This window comes from Meriones unguiculatus, chromosome 5 (assembly GCF_030254825.1).
Source record: "Meriones unguiculatus strain TT.TT164.6M chromosome 5, Bangor_MerUng_6.1, whole genome shotgun sequence".
NCBI lineage: Eukaryota > Metazoa > Chordata > Mammalia > Rodentia > Muridae > Meriones > Meriones unguiculatus.
In genome coordinates, this window is record NC_083353.1 from 96912733 (window position 1) to 96929717 (window position 16985).

The 16985-nt window shown below is 40.1% G+C and overlaps 1 protein-coding gene across 4 annotated transcripts in view; it reads left to right on the forward strand.

Moving 5' to 3' along the window:
* Positions 1 to 835: 835 nt before the first annotated feature.
* LOC110555893 (contactin-4) overlaps positions 836 to 16985 on the forward strand; it is a 1034823-nt gene continuing 1018673 nt past the window's right edge. For all 4 annotated transcript variants that reach the window (XM_060383874.1, XM_060383872.1, XM_060383875.1 and 1 more), the window contains exon 1: positions 836 to 1055. The gene's annotated coding sequence lies outside the window, so the exon portion shown is untranslated. The remainder of the gene's footprint in view (positions 1056 to 16985) is intronic.

Genomic DNA, 16985 nt, shown 5'->3' on the forward strand with positions numbered 1-16985 from the left:
CTGGAAGTGGATTCTGGGTGAGTTGCCTCTCCTCTGCCTGTCAGATTCGCTTTGCGCAGGGGCTCGGACTTCCTTCCCAGTCACTATGGCTACCTCGAGATTTGGAATTGGGGTGAAGGGAGCCATTTCTGCAAGCAAACATGCAGTCCTGTGGAATGGCAACAGCACTGTCATTATCTACCGCATCCGCTTTTGAATAACCAGGCTTTTAGTGTGTCCCCCACACCACATATTGATCCTTGTCCCTATTTATGGCAAGTGTTTCCGCTTCCCTCCCAGACCCCTCTCCACGCGCATCCCTGCTTCAAAGTACGTTGCACTGGTTAAGACACCAGGTCCGGTCCTCAACGTTGTCTGTCCAGCGTTCTTGGCTTAAGAGCGAACAAGTAAAACCGCTTCCAAAGCTACCTCTTTCCACATCCCAAATTCAGTACCACCGCTCACCCCAAACCCATGCAGCAATTCTCAGCCCAGATGTTGTTATCCCCTACCAGGCCACCTTACGATCCTACTGATCCAAACGTGCAGGATAACAGAGGCAGGTCGAGCCTCCTGGTTCCCTAATACTCAGGTGGCAAAGGAAGAGGCCATCCTCTCCTTGTACCCCTGCACAAACACACCCTTTTCCATCCCTCCCTAGTTACCAGTCATGTCCCGCAATGCTCTTTGCCAGCGTCCCGCGTAGCTACTCGGGGTCGCCTCCCCAGGGCAGGGCGGTGCAGGTGCTACGCCTAGGGGTGCTCTGCCTCCGGTGGCACACTGAGCATGCCCAGCTCCACTGAGCGCGCCCCCGCCCTCTCCTAGCCTCGCCCCCTCCCTGTAAGTCTTCCCCAGCTGGCTGCAAAGAAGCCGGCTGCTGCCTGAACTCCAGCGAGCCGGGTTTTGAGAGCTGCCACAGACGCGGGGAGGGAGGGGAGCGCTCAGCAGCCACAGAGCACTAGGTTCATAACCAGGATTGGTCGCAAGTACAGAGCTTTTGCCACTCCGCCGGGACCCTCGGACGCTGGCCGGATAGCAAGCGCCGTTCTGGGAAGCGCTGTTCTGGGGTGCCTCGGGTAAGTCAGCCAGGCTGGGGAGAGCACTGTCCCCTGCACTCTGGTTCGCGGCTTGGGAGGAAAGAGCGTGGTCCTTAAGGGCTGGGAAAGGACAGGGGTGTACCCAGGGTGGTCGCTCCTGCAGGGCTGACGAGGGGCTGTGAGGAGCTGAGCGAACTCCACCTGGCAAGTGGCAGTCCACCCCTAACCCTGGACGCCACTGTCACCTCAAGGCGACCCTTTTTCTCCTTTATTACTGTGAAGAGAAGTTTGTTGCGCTGCAAGACATCCACCAAACGAGGAGCCTATAGCCGAAAATGCATCCAGAGCCCTTAAAATCACCGCTTCCAGCTGGGTCAGCTGTGCGCCTTTCCACGGAGTGGGGGGCGAATTCTTGCTTGGGGTTTCTTTCTGCTGTGGGTGCCAGGGTTCCCATACCCTCTCAGGTGCAATTCAGGGTACAAGCAGGTGAACTTGGGCTGGAATTTGAAGGGACTTGGACATCAGTAGTACTGAGATTGGGACTCAGGAAAGAGAGAGCCCTTTTGAGATGTTGATATTTTGGAGCACCCACACTGTGCCAGGCTCCCTGCAAAGCACAGTGATTGCTCCGCGCTGAGCCACGTTGGCCAGGTCTCTGCTGTCGTGGAAAGCACAAGATTTCTCCAGTGTTGGTTTGGGGAGTTTGTAGGGGCAGCATGAATTTCCAATAACTTCTGGGGAGGAGAGGGTGCTCCGTTTCTTTGGGGAAGGCAGAGGCACCATCTCCTCTCCAAAGCAGGAGAGAGACATCGGGCGTATCGCAAATGCCAACCTCTCAAAAACATTGCTTCATTTCCTCTCTTTACCCCTCTAGTGTATATATTCTCCTAAAACGGAAAGGTACGGGTTGGGTGGACATGGGAGGACGTAGGCTCCTCCGTCTCTTGAACCACGCAGAACCTGATGCATGGATGCCTTTTGCACCACCGCAAGGCTTCTGCAAGGAAGCTGCCTAGTGCGCTGGGAAGAGGAGGTGGTAGGTTGTGCCCCTCTCCCCTCCCCCGCCCCTCACTAGGTTCCCGACAGCAAAGGTTTGCGGAGGTTGTGACCAGGTTCATCAGTGTGACTTGATAATTCTGGGTGTATGGAGCGCATGGAGGAAGGGCAAGCCAGGTCTTGGGGACACATTGCAGGATTGTTTGTAAGGCAGGTCCTGTGAGCCACACTCGCTGAACTTTTTCTACTTTCCTGCAGAAATCAACAAAGGGGCGGGACTTGTTTTTCAGAATAAAAGCGTGGTTTTTTGTTTGTTTTTTTTTTTTCCTTTTTTCTTCTTCTTTTTTTCTTTTTTTTAATTGCGTAGGCATTTCCAGCAAATTACGGTGATGGGAGCTGGGTGTTTCAAGAACAAACACAACAGAACTGATTTGTTTGGACACCTACATAGAATAATTTTGAATGTGCTTTTAATGTTTTTTGCATTTTGGGGTTTGTGGTTCTTGTTCCTTAACACGGGAGTACAAGCCACTGTAGACTTTCCAGGGAGATCCCTACTGCACTGTTTCAAACGGTGCTAGAGAGCAGGTGCTTCTGTCTTTACCCAGGAAGATGAAAAAGAGCATTATGTCAGACTTCAGGCACGCCTTGGGTGGTCAAGAGCAAACTCAGATTTCTCTGTAAGTTTGATCTTGGTATCTTCATTTCGATTTCATTCGGAACAGTGTGGGAGTCTCCAGCGGGTTGTGGGCAGTAGAAAACCTTAGCAAGTAGCAAAAGCCTAGTTCATTAAGATCACGAGTTCTGCTACTTTATAAAATTCTACTCACACCCTCCCTTCAGTTAAAAGAAAACAAAACGCTGGTTTCAGGAGACTCTCACTCCCCATCTTTGTGTAAGAGATCATAATGACAAGTCTCAGCGTGACCATAAGGTTCAATGTGAAATGCACCAGGTAGCTGGCAAGCTGGGAAAAAGATCTTTTGAATTACAGGCTACAACTCAAAGAGAAGTCACCTGTTGTTAGAGCTGCCTCTGGAAATGGCAACAAAAGCAGATCTCTTCTATGGAACATGTGAGCCCACTCGTACTTTCTCTGGGTCTGAGGACTTTCAAGTCAGTTGGAAGGCAGTTAGGAACCTCCTCTGTAGTCGTTGCATAAGCACCCGATTAAGGGTGATTAAAGAACAAATCTGTCAAATGAGGTTGGATTTTTTCCCCCCTCATCTCTGTATTGTACCCACATCTTCTTGTTCAGAAGCATGTATGTCTTTGCACTCTTCTCCTCTAATTCCTCAACCTTATGGCTGCAAATTCTTTTCAAAAGTTCCACAGGACAGTTGTTATCTGCAATATAGGTCTTAAAAAAATCAAAATAACCTAATTAATTAAACTTGTTGTCTGAAACCACCCCCTTTATGATCCTGACTTATGTAACTTTCTGACATCTCCAACTTTATCTTATATTGTATTTTCTTGTTTTCTTTGTTATATTCAAAGTCAAAAGCAATATGCATTAGCTTTAACCTCTCTTTTATCAGAGAAAATTAAACTTTGTTGTGGATTTGATTTCATAGGATTTGAACTGATGAATCTATTTCATGTGGTTGTCAGGGGCAGGTGTCTATTCATGGATGTGGACAGTCCTTTGTTTCCATTGTTTTGGGTCCATCAAACACCATTTTAAGTCTTTCAAAGGTTCTAGTATTTAGCACTTAAAGTATTTTCTTTTTCTTCATCTTTTTCTCGTCAGTTTCTTTCATTAGTTCCTATGAGAAGAAAAAAAAGAGCATTAAATCACTAAAATACAGTTGTAATTTAGGGACATTTGCTGATGTAGTGTGGTAAAATACACAGTGAAAGAAAGCAGCAACATGATAGTCAGTTGTAACGTTTTATGGTTTCTGGGGATTTGTTTGTGCCACTGGGACATTTCTCTTATTAAGAGATCACTGCCAGCTTGGGAATTTCTGTTACATTTCCCTCTTTATTTGGGTCTATCATTAATTATCTGCGACACAATAGCCAGTTGCAAAAGTGCTAGGAATCTATCTCCTCTAAGCTGTTTGCTTGTCATGAGGCAAGTGCCTGAGGTGAGCTGTAAGAGGCAGAGCCTGGGAGAAGTCATCCTAATTATGGATGCAAACATACAGGTGAAAATGTGTAGTTTTAAAGAAGAAACATCATGGGGATCAGGAGTGAACAAGGGGAGAGCACAAACATTGTCCAAACCGCAGTTCTGTATGCAGGGTGAGAAGGTCCTTGACCTTGTAGTAGATTCACCTGGTTCCATATCTGCTTCTAACAATCTTTGGATTCATGGAAGTGGGAAAGTGCTCTTCTGTGAGCCTGAGCTTCCTTAGCTTTCAAGCCGGAAAAATATCAACTTTTAGGTTTCATATTAGGTGTAAAGCATGAAACAATAAACAAAGAACTTGACTGTAGTAGATTGCCTAGTTTAACGTCTCTAATAAATGAGTCAGAAAAGCATATTGCTTCAGATGTAAAATACACTTCTAATTCATGTCCTGTCCCAATATGGGTAATTTTGGCAACGGTTTTGAAAGGTGTGTGTCAGAGACCACCCTTCATGCATCCTGTGGTGAAACCATGCTTTTTCCCATGGAAGTTTTAGGACAAAGACTCTGGGTTTTAATTGCCCAAGCTGGCAGGTGGTTCAGATCACTTTTGCTTACATACATTGACATAAAATTCAGATTCACGTATGTTTAATTTGCATGTATGTAGGAGTCTGAAAGGTGTGGTCTACCTACATATGTGGTAAGAAAAGCTGTGGTGAGGTAAGCAGCCAGAATTCTCTAACATTCTGTCATTGTAAATTTACTTATTTACTTATTTCATCAACTTCTTCCCCCAGTTCTTTTATTTTCTTTTATTTCAGGTAGGGAAATTTTTTTCTATGTTTATTATACAGATGATGAATGTTGGCAAAGATGAGCCAAATCATTTTACATCATAGTATAACTATGATTAGCACCATAAATGGTGTTAGGATTTGAACCATAGTCTGAGTTTAGAATTGATTTTTGTTTTGTTTTCATTTTCAAGCAGAGACACTATAGTACTAGTTGGTTTGGGCTGGAGTACTTTTCTTACTTAAGCCATAGTTCTTTTTTTTTTTTTCTTTAACCTATGTACATATAACAATGTAATTAAAGATTCTTGGGAAATAACAAAAAAACACAGTCTAAAGCATATGCAGTAGAGTTTATATATATATATATATATATATATATATATATATATATATATATATATATCTCAAACAAAATATTCAAACTTCCCTAACTTTCCATGCAGTGTCTCTTCATTTTAAATAAATCGATAGCTCCTGTTACCACAAATGGTCTTTATCTTAAGTTCCCATTGTATTCTCATACATAGAAATTTGGGAGATATGTTCCTCTTACTTTCTCTTCAAGTATCATTTCTGGTAGGTCGATAGATAAAAAAGTCTTTCCCACCTTCATTTTGATCAGAATGGCTGTTTTTGTTTATGTTTTTATGTAGTCTACCCATTAGGGAGCAATTCTCCTCTCATTCTCTCAGCTTTGCAAAATTTACCTTGTAAAGCATCTTCTCCATGCTTGAAGAGACCTGTCCCCATAACCTTAGTCCTCTCGAATACAATTATCTTTCAGATTGCTATCCTGTCATTTTTATCCCATTCCCTATAAAGGAGAGACTTTGTCTCATTAGACTTGGGTGTTTTTCTTTTATGAACATACCAGTGGCAGAAAAGGAAAGTTTGAGTGGTTAAAGGCGAGGTGCCAACGCAGTTCTTCCCAAAGGGAAGTCTATGATAGTCACTTTTTAATTTTTTTTAAGTCTATGATAGTTACTATTAATTTGGGCATTTCAGAGTTAATAATAATCTCACCTATCAATTACCTTTTCTTCAATAGCCTGAATTCATTTCTTTTTGAGTTTCTTTTATCATGTGTCCTCAGAAATCTGCCTTGCTTAAATATATAACTTTTTCCTTCCCTTTCTCCCACTTTTCCGTGTTATATATGTGTAAGGGAAGATGCCTGGTTCTGGTGTTAAACACAGGACCTTGTAGGTTCTAGTTTTTAAACTTTACATGTGTATCGGTGCAGAGGGGTAATGTGCCATGGCACCTATGGGGAGGGACATATACACAAGTACAGAGTCCTGAGGTTACCAGACTTGGCATCACGTATGTTTATCCACTGAGAAATCTTGCACGCCCTCTTTGGCATTCTAGACAATTATTCTGCCACTAAGCTAAATGCCCAGCTTTTACTTGCATATATTTTTTTTTCAAGTTATTGTGTTTTAACAGGGTTGGAGGTATGAAAACGCTCGGGCACAGTCCTGTTGACACATGTCCAACAAGTCATGCTGCACAATTCCTTGAGATAAACAGGATGTCGCGGTGATCATAAATCATCAGTGACTTAGCTCATCACAGGCAATGCAGTGTTCTCTGCATAGCTCCTGGCTGCCCATCGTGGAATTAGGCCATATGGAATTAGGTTGCATACACTCGTACAGCTTTGTCCTCCTCTAAGTCCATAGATTCCTGGTCTTTCAACAACAAAGTTGTGGCATGTGGGCAGATAAATTCTCCAGAGAAGTCTCCAGAGATTGCTCTAGGCTAAACCTGGCAATGGCTATGATGATGTCTGTCCATATGCTCACTGGACTAAACTGGGTCATTTGGCTGTAAAAAGAGCTGAGAAGAGCCTCACTGAATGCCTCAGGAGAAAGGAAAATGGGTTTCAGAAATAACTTCCCTGTCACTGTCACAGGCTTCCAGTGAGTTCCAGTGAGATTAGTAACTCATTCCCCATTTCTCACTCCAGTTGTGGACAAGGAGAATGTACTTACTTGTCTTAGGAACATATGTTCTCATTTTCCCTTTAACTTTGGGTTTTATTATTGTCTTGTTCTTAGTGTGTGATGGTAATTGAAACTCTTTCTCAGAAGTTGTAACTCCTGGGCTGGAGGTGGCTCTGGCTTGTGCATTCTCACTGCTCCTGGAGAGGACTGGAGTTTGCCTCTTAACAGCTCACAGCGCACCTCCCCCCCCTCCCCCCCTGTAACTCCAGTTTTAGGGGAATTATTTCATCTGGCCTCAACAGGCACCTTCATACTCATGCGAACACCCACACACAGAAACACAGACACACATAAATAAAGATAGATCTTAAAGAAAAAATTGTACATTGTAAGTAAGGCCAGGCCAGAAGAACGCTGATTCTACATTTTCATACTGGGGTGTTCCCATACAGCAAGGAGATGCCTAGTAAGAATCACTGTGGAGCAGGGAGATACTTGCTGCTTCCCAAGACTTCAGTAGGACTTCACAAGGACTTCTGAACTGACCCTTATAGATAGGAGATTGGCTTCTCCTTGAATATTGACTTGCCATTTTTCTAGCTTCCTTGCCATCAGAAAGAGAGCTTTTGCCTTCTGGGTATCACCATATGCCATTCAGAATGAAATCAGCATCAGCATGGCCTGAGCTTGCAAGGGAGAACCCTTCTTTCATTGCTTTAGCTTATTGTTCCAATATGCCTGAAAAGAAAAGCCCTGTGGTTTTGTGACTTTTAATTCATAAATTGCCTTTGGCTTAAGCTGGTTGGAGCTGGATGTATTTTTATTTTATTGCTTTTTTCTTCTTCTTTTTCTTTTTTCTTTTTTTAAAGTTTGGAATCAGTCCTGATTTAGAAGATCAATAAGAAAAAAAAAAGAGCAAAGAATTCTAGATGAGGATGGGAACATTTTTGTTTGTTTTTGTGTGCATGTTTTTTTTTTTTTTTTCCTTCTTCTGAACAACTTTGATGTGTTATTTTTGTTGTGAGTTTAACAGCAGTTCCACTCAATGGTAATAAATCATACTTTCAGCCAAGAACCATTTGGCATCCTTCCTACCCAGGCACGTATATTTGTCACTACATCATAAACCCAAAGCTCTCATATTTCTCAAAGCTTATTTCTCTGCAAAGAGCAATGACAGAGGTATGCTAACACCACAGTCACAAGCCTGATTCTCATGTCTGAGGTGAACATTGGCTACGCCTGTGAGATATTCCCCTTTCTGAGTGAATTCAGCTGCCTGTTTCCTATTCCTCTCAGATTCACCTCCTCACCTTGTCTTCACCCATTGAAGAACTTGTCATGTGACCCTCCCATACCTTTGTTTATGTTGCTTTTCTGCCTGGCTTCCCCTTACTGTCCTTCTCTGCTCTGTTTAGTATAGATTTCACAATGCCTTTCTCAAATGTTACACTATACAGATGCTTTAACTACCACCCAGGCACACTGAATATACTGGCATCAGACTTGTTTGTGTGCTACTGTGGGTAAGCAGCCCTCATAATTTTCCTGTGACTCTGGGGAATCCCAGGATGCAATACACTCACTCTTAACACCATCAAAGCCCTATGGAATCCAACAAAAGTTTTTTGGCCTGCCCGCTACTTTGTAACATTCCATATTTCACAAGCACTGAGCACTGTGTGAGTTCCTGGGGACAATGGGTAACAGCTTGCAATTAGAATTATTGCCAGTTCCAGATCCATTGTGTAGTAGCTGTGTGACTGTGACAAAATTAACTACCCTCGGGAGGTTATAGTTTTGTCATCTATATAATATCAGAAAATAGATTTTGTAAAGTTCATCAAAGTTTCAGAAGATTATAAATTTGAAAGAAATCAAGGCCTTTACATGGGATGAGTTGGAGGGAAATAAAGGGAAAAATGACACAATTATATTTTAATTTCAAAAATAAAACTATTAAAATTTAAAAATTTTTCAAACTATAGCACCAGTCAACATTATTAGACCATTAATAGCTGGAAGGCAAGGTGCTATCTTAGCCACCTTTGTTATTTTCAGTAACAAAATAAAATGAAAATGTGAATAAGTGAAAAAAAAATAAATAAATTTAATCAGGTTACCTTAATGAGGTGGTCCCTGCAGACAAAAGACATTTACGGAAATGATGTATATTGTACTTTCACTGAAAGTAAAAATAACACCATGTATTCATGTATTCATTATGCTTAAATTGAAATAGTCTGCTTTGTTGTTGATCACTGGTAGTCACATTTAGGTATGTCTTATCTAAATCCTTCCCAGCTACTGTTCCCAGAGCATGCCAGGCGACACCAATACAGTTAAGCTAAGAAGATATGTTCGTAGAACCTTAGGTATGGTTTAAGCTCCTTCTGGTAAGTGGTACGAATGAGGCAGAGGGGTATAAAAATGTTTGAGATACATAGTTGATCTTTCTTTTAAAGCAAAAATGACTGTGGGATTGGTTCATTTTAGACAAGATTTTTTTTTTTTTCTGTGCTACATTAAACTTTGTTTTTCATGGTTTGGAATAGAAGTCATTTGCTATGTTTAAGCAAGGTCTGCTCTGGTTCATAACCTTTACAATGCCTATATTCCTGCAAATTAAAAAAAAAATAGTGAAGAGGTTTTGAGGAAGGAAATTTGGTTCACACACACACAAAAAAAAAAAGAATAAGAATTTTGATTCTGATCTTGGAGATTTTTTCCTTAAACACACCAAATTTATTCTTATATCAATATTAAAGAACATGGACTGAGGATTTAAATATATCTCATGGGCTGGAGAGATGGCTCTGTGTTTATATGTACTTGCTGCTCTTCCAGAGAATGCAGGTTCAGTTCCCAGGACTCACAGGTCACCTCATAACTATCTATGTACTAAAAATTTAAGTACGTTACCCTTTTTTGGCCCCGTGGGCACACATAATCTAAACATCCCTTTTTTAAAAAAAATAGAAATTAATTAAAACGATGCATATGAGATTGTATAATACCATGAACTTCCCTCTCTACCTTTAGGTTCAACTTTTGTATACCAGAAACTGTGTGTCCTACACAGTTGTGTCGGTAGAAAAGTTCAGTGTTCATGTCTCCCTTTGCTTTCAATATTGTCACAGACATTTTCAGAAAGGGCAGGTGCTGCACATGTTTTTAATAATATAAAGGGTCCGGTTGGAAGGAGGAAATCAAACAAGAACATGTGACTTATTGGATAGGTCATGTTCTTTCAGGCTTGCTTCTAGACACACTACTATTACTTTTGGTTGTATAACTGTATTATGCTGACTCTTCAACTCTGAAATGTAAATACGAGTACTCTGTTGTGCCAGTGACTCACATGCTCATCTCTTAGCCAGCTATTTATTTTAGGCTCAGTAGGTCCCTGAGTTAACTCGGGATGCTGGCTCTCTTTCTGCTGTCATTATGGGTGGGTGGTGTTCATGGAGGGATGACAGCAATGTAAGTCACACATCTAATACTCAGTAAAGGTTACAGGACAAACATGGTCATCAAGCATCCATTCTGCAATGTAAGAAAGTGCTTGTGATTAGGGTTTGCCTTTAAGATGACAACATACCTTTGAAAAGTGATGAATAAATAATTATTCCTTTCCTGCATGAACAGGTGAATAACTAAATAAAATGCACTAGTGTTTTCAGCAAAGGGATTGAAACAAAGGCTCTTTCATGTAGAGTAAAATTTTTGTTTCTGAGTCAGTTCCACATCCCTCCTGGTACTCTTTATTTTGTGGTGGAATCTCACTGAGTCCCTCAGGTTAATCTTGAATTCATTTTGTAGCGTGAGCACAGAATCTCCAACTAGAATTTCCTTTCCTAAGTAGCTGAGAACGTAGGACTGTGCCACCAAGCCCAGCTATAGCTCTCTTCTTTTTAAACATTTTTATTTATTTAATTATTTTTGTTTGTTTTTCTTTTTTTTTTTTCTATTTTTTATTTTATTTTTTTTATCAGTTACATTTTATTAACTCTGTATCCCAGCAGTGTCCCGCTCCGTCATTCCCTCCCATTCCCACCCTCCCTCCCTCATCTCCACCGTGCCCCTTTCCAAGTCCACTGATGGGGGGGGGACCTCCTCCCCATTCCTCCGATCCTGTTTTATCAGGTATCTTCAGGACTGGCTACAAAGCCCTCCTCTGTGGCCTAACAGGACTGCTCCTCCTTTGGGGGGTGGGGAGGTCAAAGAGCCAGTCATTGAGTTCCTGTTAGAAATAGATACCATTGTATGTATCTGTGTGTTACAGGGTAAGGGTATGTGTGAAGAAGCTGGAGGACATCTTTCTGGATACTTTTTCCATTTTAATTATGTATGTTTTTGGTATTACACTCATGTTTCCAGGTTTGCTTAGTAAACACCTTTGCCCACAGAACCATCTTAGTGTCCCCTAGAATTTGCCTCCTGTTAATACAAGACAGAGAATGGGCTGCTGGAAGAATTCTGAATTAGATTGATGACTTTAAATCCATACCCTGCTTCTGGCCAGCTGAATGGTTTCAGACATGTTGTAACCTCCCCCAAGACAACTTTTGTTTTATTTTGTGTGTGTGTGTGTGTGTATTTATATTTGATGCAACATCAAGTACATATACATTACAGAGACAGTGAAAATATTACATCAAGTGTACATAAGACTTTAATGCTTGTGTTGGGGCACAGAATCCAAGTTTGCATTCTCAGGACCAGAGAAAAAAGCTGAAATTGAGGCAACATAAACTGATAGCTAATTGATGAACTCCGTTTTCAGTGAGCTACTATTTATGTCTCAACAAATCACACAGAGAAAAAGTGAGAAAGATATTTGAAACTGACCCCTGTCATGGACATTCATGTGCACACATGTACCCTTATATATGCACAGTGATCAGGACACACGATGGAAACCATAGGGGAACATTCATCCTGCATCTATCTTTGTAACACAAACAGAGAATGTTATATATCAGTGTTCAGGGAACAAGCAGCACACTCTTTTGTCACTCCTTTCCGCAGGCTTGGGGCACTGGACTGTGATACAAGATCCCATTGTGTGTATCTGGGACATTGGCGGCTCCACTGGTGGTCTCTGTGTTTTCTCTCTTGCCTTTCAAATTGTTAAACTGTTTCTTTGCTCTGGGCAACTGGACTTTTCTGTTGGCTGCTTCTTACTGCCTTCAAACCAGAAAAATTCAAATATTCAGGCTGTTCAAACAGCATTCACGGTAAGCATAAGTAAGTTCTGAGTGAGGCTCTGAAGGATTTTTTCATGAGAAAATAATAGTATTGATGTTTCACATCTGTGATTTAAATTCTTGGGTTCTCTTTTCTTCTACAAGCTGAGTTGTAATATATTGTTGTGGTAAGATGTGACCATAAAATAATGGAAATAGCAGATAATCTGCTTCGTTTATATATATATATATATATATATATATATATATATATATATATGTGTGTGTGTGTGTGTGTGTGTGTGTGTGTGTGTGTGTGTGTGTGTGTGTATGTGTGTGTGTGATATATTTTGCACAATGACTATCTTTTCCTTTAAGGATATATTTATTTTCATTTGAAGCGTAAGCGTGTGCCTGCATATATGTGTGACACATGTGTGCAGTACAGGTTGAGGCCTGCGGAGGGCTTCAGATCCACTTGAACCAGAGTTAATAGATGCTTTTGTGAGCAGTAGTGTAAGTCCTTTGCACCAGCAGCAAGTGCTCTTAACCTCTGAGCCAGAAGACTCCTGCTTTATTTTTGTAGATTTTCTGTTGTCTTAACAACATTGCAGCAAACTCATTAGAGAGTCTAACTCTGAATACAGCATGTCCACTACTTTAAAAATATCTTTCAAAAAGTATTTTATTTTTATATTATTTTGAGGTCTTAAAAGTTAGCCCGTGGCAGCTCAGTATCCAAGTGGGTTCTCTAGTAAGGGCAACAGGGACTGTCTCTGACCTGAACTCAGTGGCTGGCTCTTTGACTACCTCCCCCTACTGGGAGAACAGTCTTACCAGACCACAGAGGAGGACAGTGCAGCCAGTCCTGATGAGACCTGATGAGATAGGGTCAGAAGGAAGGGAAAGAGGACCTCCCACCTCCGTAGACTTGAAGAGAGGCATAGGAGGAGATGAGAGAGGGTGGGATTGAGAAGGGATGAGGGAGGGGGCTACAGCTGGGATACAAAGTGAGTAAACTGTAATTAATATAAAAAATAAAAATTTAATTTAAAAAGTTACCCATATCCAACTTTAAGTATCTGGGGTTATTTTTTTCTTTTCTTTCCTTTTTATTTTTCACTTTGTGATCAGGATTCCAGATACCACAGTAATCTCTAGGTACTGCACAGTTGACTGTAAAGCACATATGCAGTGTGTAACATGGGGTCATTGTGCATTCACAGCTTCATTAGCTCTACTCACTTCTCTGTTAGTTGAGATTTGTAGGTGCATTGTGGTTTATACTGTGTGGTATAACTGAAAGGAGTATTGTTCTTCAGTCACTTTTTTTATTCAAAGCACAATAACTTCCATTTTTTTCTGAACTAACATTTATTTATAAATAATAGCAAATTTCTTGTAACACAGCTTTTTGATTAAGTATGTTTCATTCTGCCTCCTTAGAAACAATAAATTCATGTCTTAGGTTGGGATTCTGTATGTGTAAATAGCCGACAGCGTTTTATGTGACGTAAATCTGGGACTGCAGGCAAACATGAAGATTCCTAATTCTACGTTTCCTGTGTATTTATTAAATAAGCCAAATTGGGTCCGGTGAGATGGCTCAGTGAAAGAAGGCACTTGCTGCCAATGCTGCCAACCAAAGTTAAATCCCTGGGACACACATGGTGGGAGAAAAGTATATACCACACCATGCTTGAGCTATGGCATGGCATTAGCACATATTGACACAGGCAGACACACAAACACACATATACAATGTAAGAAGAAAAAAAACCCAAGACTTTTAAAAACTATTTATACCATTGTTCTTTCATGAATACTGGAAATGTATTTGAATGACTATAGAGATGGAAGTCAGTTTGTTATCTGCACACAGAACCCGGTGTCAGTGACATGATTTGAACAGTTCTTAAGAACATTGCGATTGTGTTCTGCCAATGCACTTATTCACCCTCTGCCTGTGTTGTGACTGAACTATGCGAAGATTATGATTTATGGACCTTAAATTCCATTAGTTTAAAATAGAGACGTGATTTATGTTTGCCCACTGTCCTTACCCATAGCACAGGCAATGCAAACTCCTTTTTTTATGTGGAGACATGAGCAGGGAAGCATCTCTAGAATGTGTTTTTTTTATGGCGATTACAGCAAGCCACTGTTTCAGAACCCAGATGAGATTGGCAGTATTGGAGAGTCCGTTTTGGAGAAACGGTTTTGGCTACGGTCAAGAATCTTATTTATTATAAAGGATGAAGTATTTTCTGGGCTCTCATTTCTATTCTTTGTACTTTAGCTATAGCCCATCCTGTCAACCTATGAAAGAAAGGCTGACATGTGACAAAGGAGGAACATAAAAATAAAAATGTTTCAAGTTGCCTTCAGTCAAGTGTGATTGAAATTTTATAATGGATGTATACTTTCTTTTATTTGTTATTGCTGACAGTATCGGAAAATGACTTTTTGCATTTCTGTTCCTGAAGCAAAGCAGTTGCTTTATGGATGCTTTGAATTTCAAAATTTAGGAAGTATAAGAAAAATGACTGGTTTAATATTAATGTACACACAGCAAATGAGTTTTACATATTTGAAGATAAAAATGTTATTTTATGTCCTATGCATTTTATGGCCTTTGAAGAGTGAAACATTTTTAGCAACTTTGTATTGATATTTGTATGTAAATTTAGCAAAATTTTATGGAATTCAAGGACATATTTATCACCAATTGTTTGTAGTTCATAATTTAACCACCTCTCTTGGTTGTCTTAATTATACTTATATATTACTCTTTTTTTTTCCTAAGGCATACAATCAAAATGTATTTGCCATTTTCCATCCTGTTTCAAATATTTTCTCTTGCTGTCTTCCACTTTAACTCACATTGGAATCTTAATTACTTGACAGACCTGTAGGCAGTTTTTATATCATATAGGATCTAAACTCTGACATTGTTATAAAAATTTCCTGGACTGCTGACTTCTGGTCATTTATGACACAGAATTTGTGGTCTAGATTCATTCCCATGTTCTTTCAGGCACTTCTTTGGTTTGGGGGAAAAAAATCTTAGTTTGTAGCATGATATAAGATATGGGCTGTTGCCTAGAAATTGTGGAGATTGGATTATACAGATAAGGGAAGAGGGTTAGAGCTGTCACCATCAGTTTATGAGGAACACATAAAAGAACACAGAGTGACTATACTGTTGATAGAGAAAAAAAACATGTGTAGACAGGAGAAAATGTATGAATGAATCTTAGGCTTTTGAGAGATGTCATCAGAGCCTTTTATCACATTATTCTATTGAATGGAATATGAAGTCTGGCCTTAGGAGTAAGCATGGAACAGATAAGGACTGTGGTACCTTATAGAACTATTAAAAGAAACTTTGTGAATATGGGACAAATCAGGAGATGTATGGAAATTGGACAGTATATTCCTTAGAAAGATTTTATAACATTTTAAAAGGTTTGAAAAATATCACATTGTGGAATTTGAATGTTCTGTCTTCGTTAATTTGCATATCTGAATGGTAGGTGAGGAAGAGTGTGTGGATTGACATCTCTATTCTCAGAGCCTTGGGACTTGTGACTGACGGACCTTTGATTAGTTCTTATTTCCAATCCCACCACATGTAAATTATGTAAGATAAAAGCAAACTTGCAACAAAAGTGCTATTGGACTTTATACATAAAATATTTATACCTGTTAAATGTATTTCATATATAAATTCAATATGCATAGGGATTAACAAATAATTTGAGGCTTAAATTAGAGAAGCAAGAAAATGAGCAAATAAAGAATATCATAAGATGATAAAGTGCAATTATTTTGTAAAGAAAGATCTGTGTCCATATGTTTACAAATGCTGTTACCTTGTGTATAATACCACAACTCCATTTCAAGAGATTTTAATGGCTGAGGTTCTCATTGTAAGGTATGCAATACCAACTGATATATCACCTAATTTTTTTACCTGATTCTGATTTTTTCTTTTCACTGAGGTGCTTTCCTTTCCTAATAACATTTGCTGTTCATAGACATTCTTAAAGGGGAGCTAATCCTGTTTGATAACATTTTAAGTAGCAGCCCTTGATATAATAGTGGCCTTGTTTTACACATACACATGCAGATGAAAAAATATGAATACACACATGAATATATAAATTGACGAAATCAAATTCCCTTTCCTAGCAGTAAAATCTTTGTCTTATGTATGCCTTCTCCTAGCAGTAAAATTCACAGTCTTGGTGGACTATAACTTCTGCGCCCATCTTCCCACTGGGAAATGAACCAATAGCCTTCTCACTGTAACTGTTCTTACTGTATATATGTAAAAGGAATTTATATGTAGGTTTTTAGTTAATTACAGATGTAGTCGAGTTGAAAGAAGGATAGATATAACATATTCCAAGGCTGCAGGAGTGTAACTTAGAATGTTCAGACCCTCCAGATCATGAGCATAAAACTGAAGAGCTGAAAGCTGTAGGGTTTCTTAGTTCCCTGTGGTGCTGCCCCGAAATACCTGTCACTGGAGACTAGATTTCCCTTAATGTCATAGCCTCCATTTGACTTTTCTTTTTTATACAAATTCTCTTTTGCATAACTCCCAGAGTTGAGTGTAGTGTCTCACAGATGACCCTGTTTGTCTTGTTATTTTTGGATTACATACTTCCATATCATAGGCAGACAGGTTATCTTTACAGTGTTTGTATTGATTACCATGTAGTCTTTCCAGAAATTCCATGTCCTTGTCCACTGATAAGGGAGAACCTCCTCCCCTTACATCTGATACTGGTTTATCAGGTGTCTTCAGGACTGGCTGCAAAGTCCTCCTCTGTGGCCTAGCAAGGCTGTTGCTCCCTGGGGGGGGGGGATGTCAAAGAGCCCACCATCAAGTTCATGTCAGAAACAGTCCCTGTTCCTCTAATTAGGGTACCCACTTGGATATTGAACT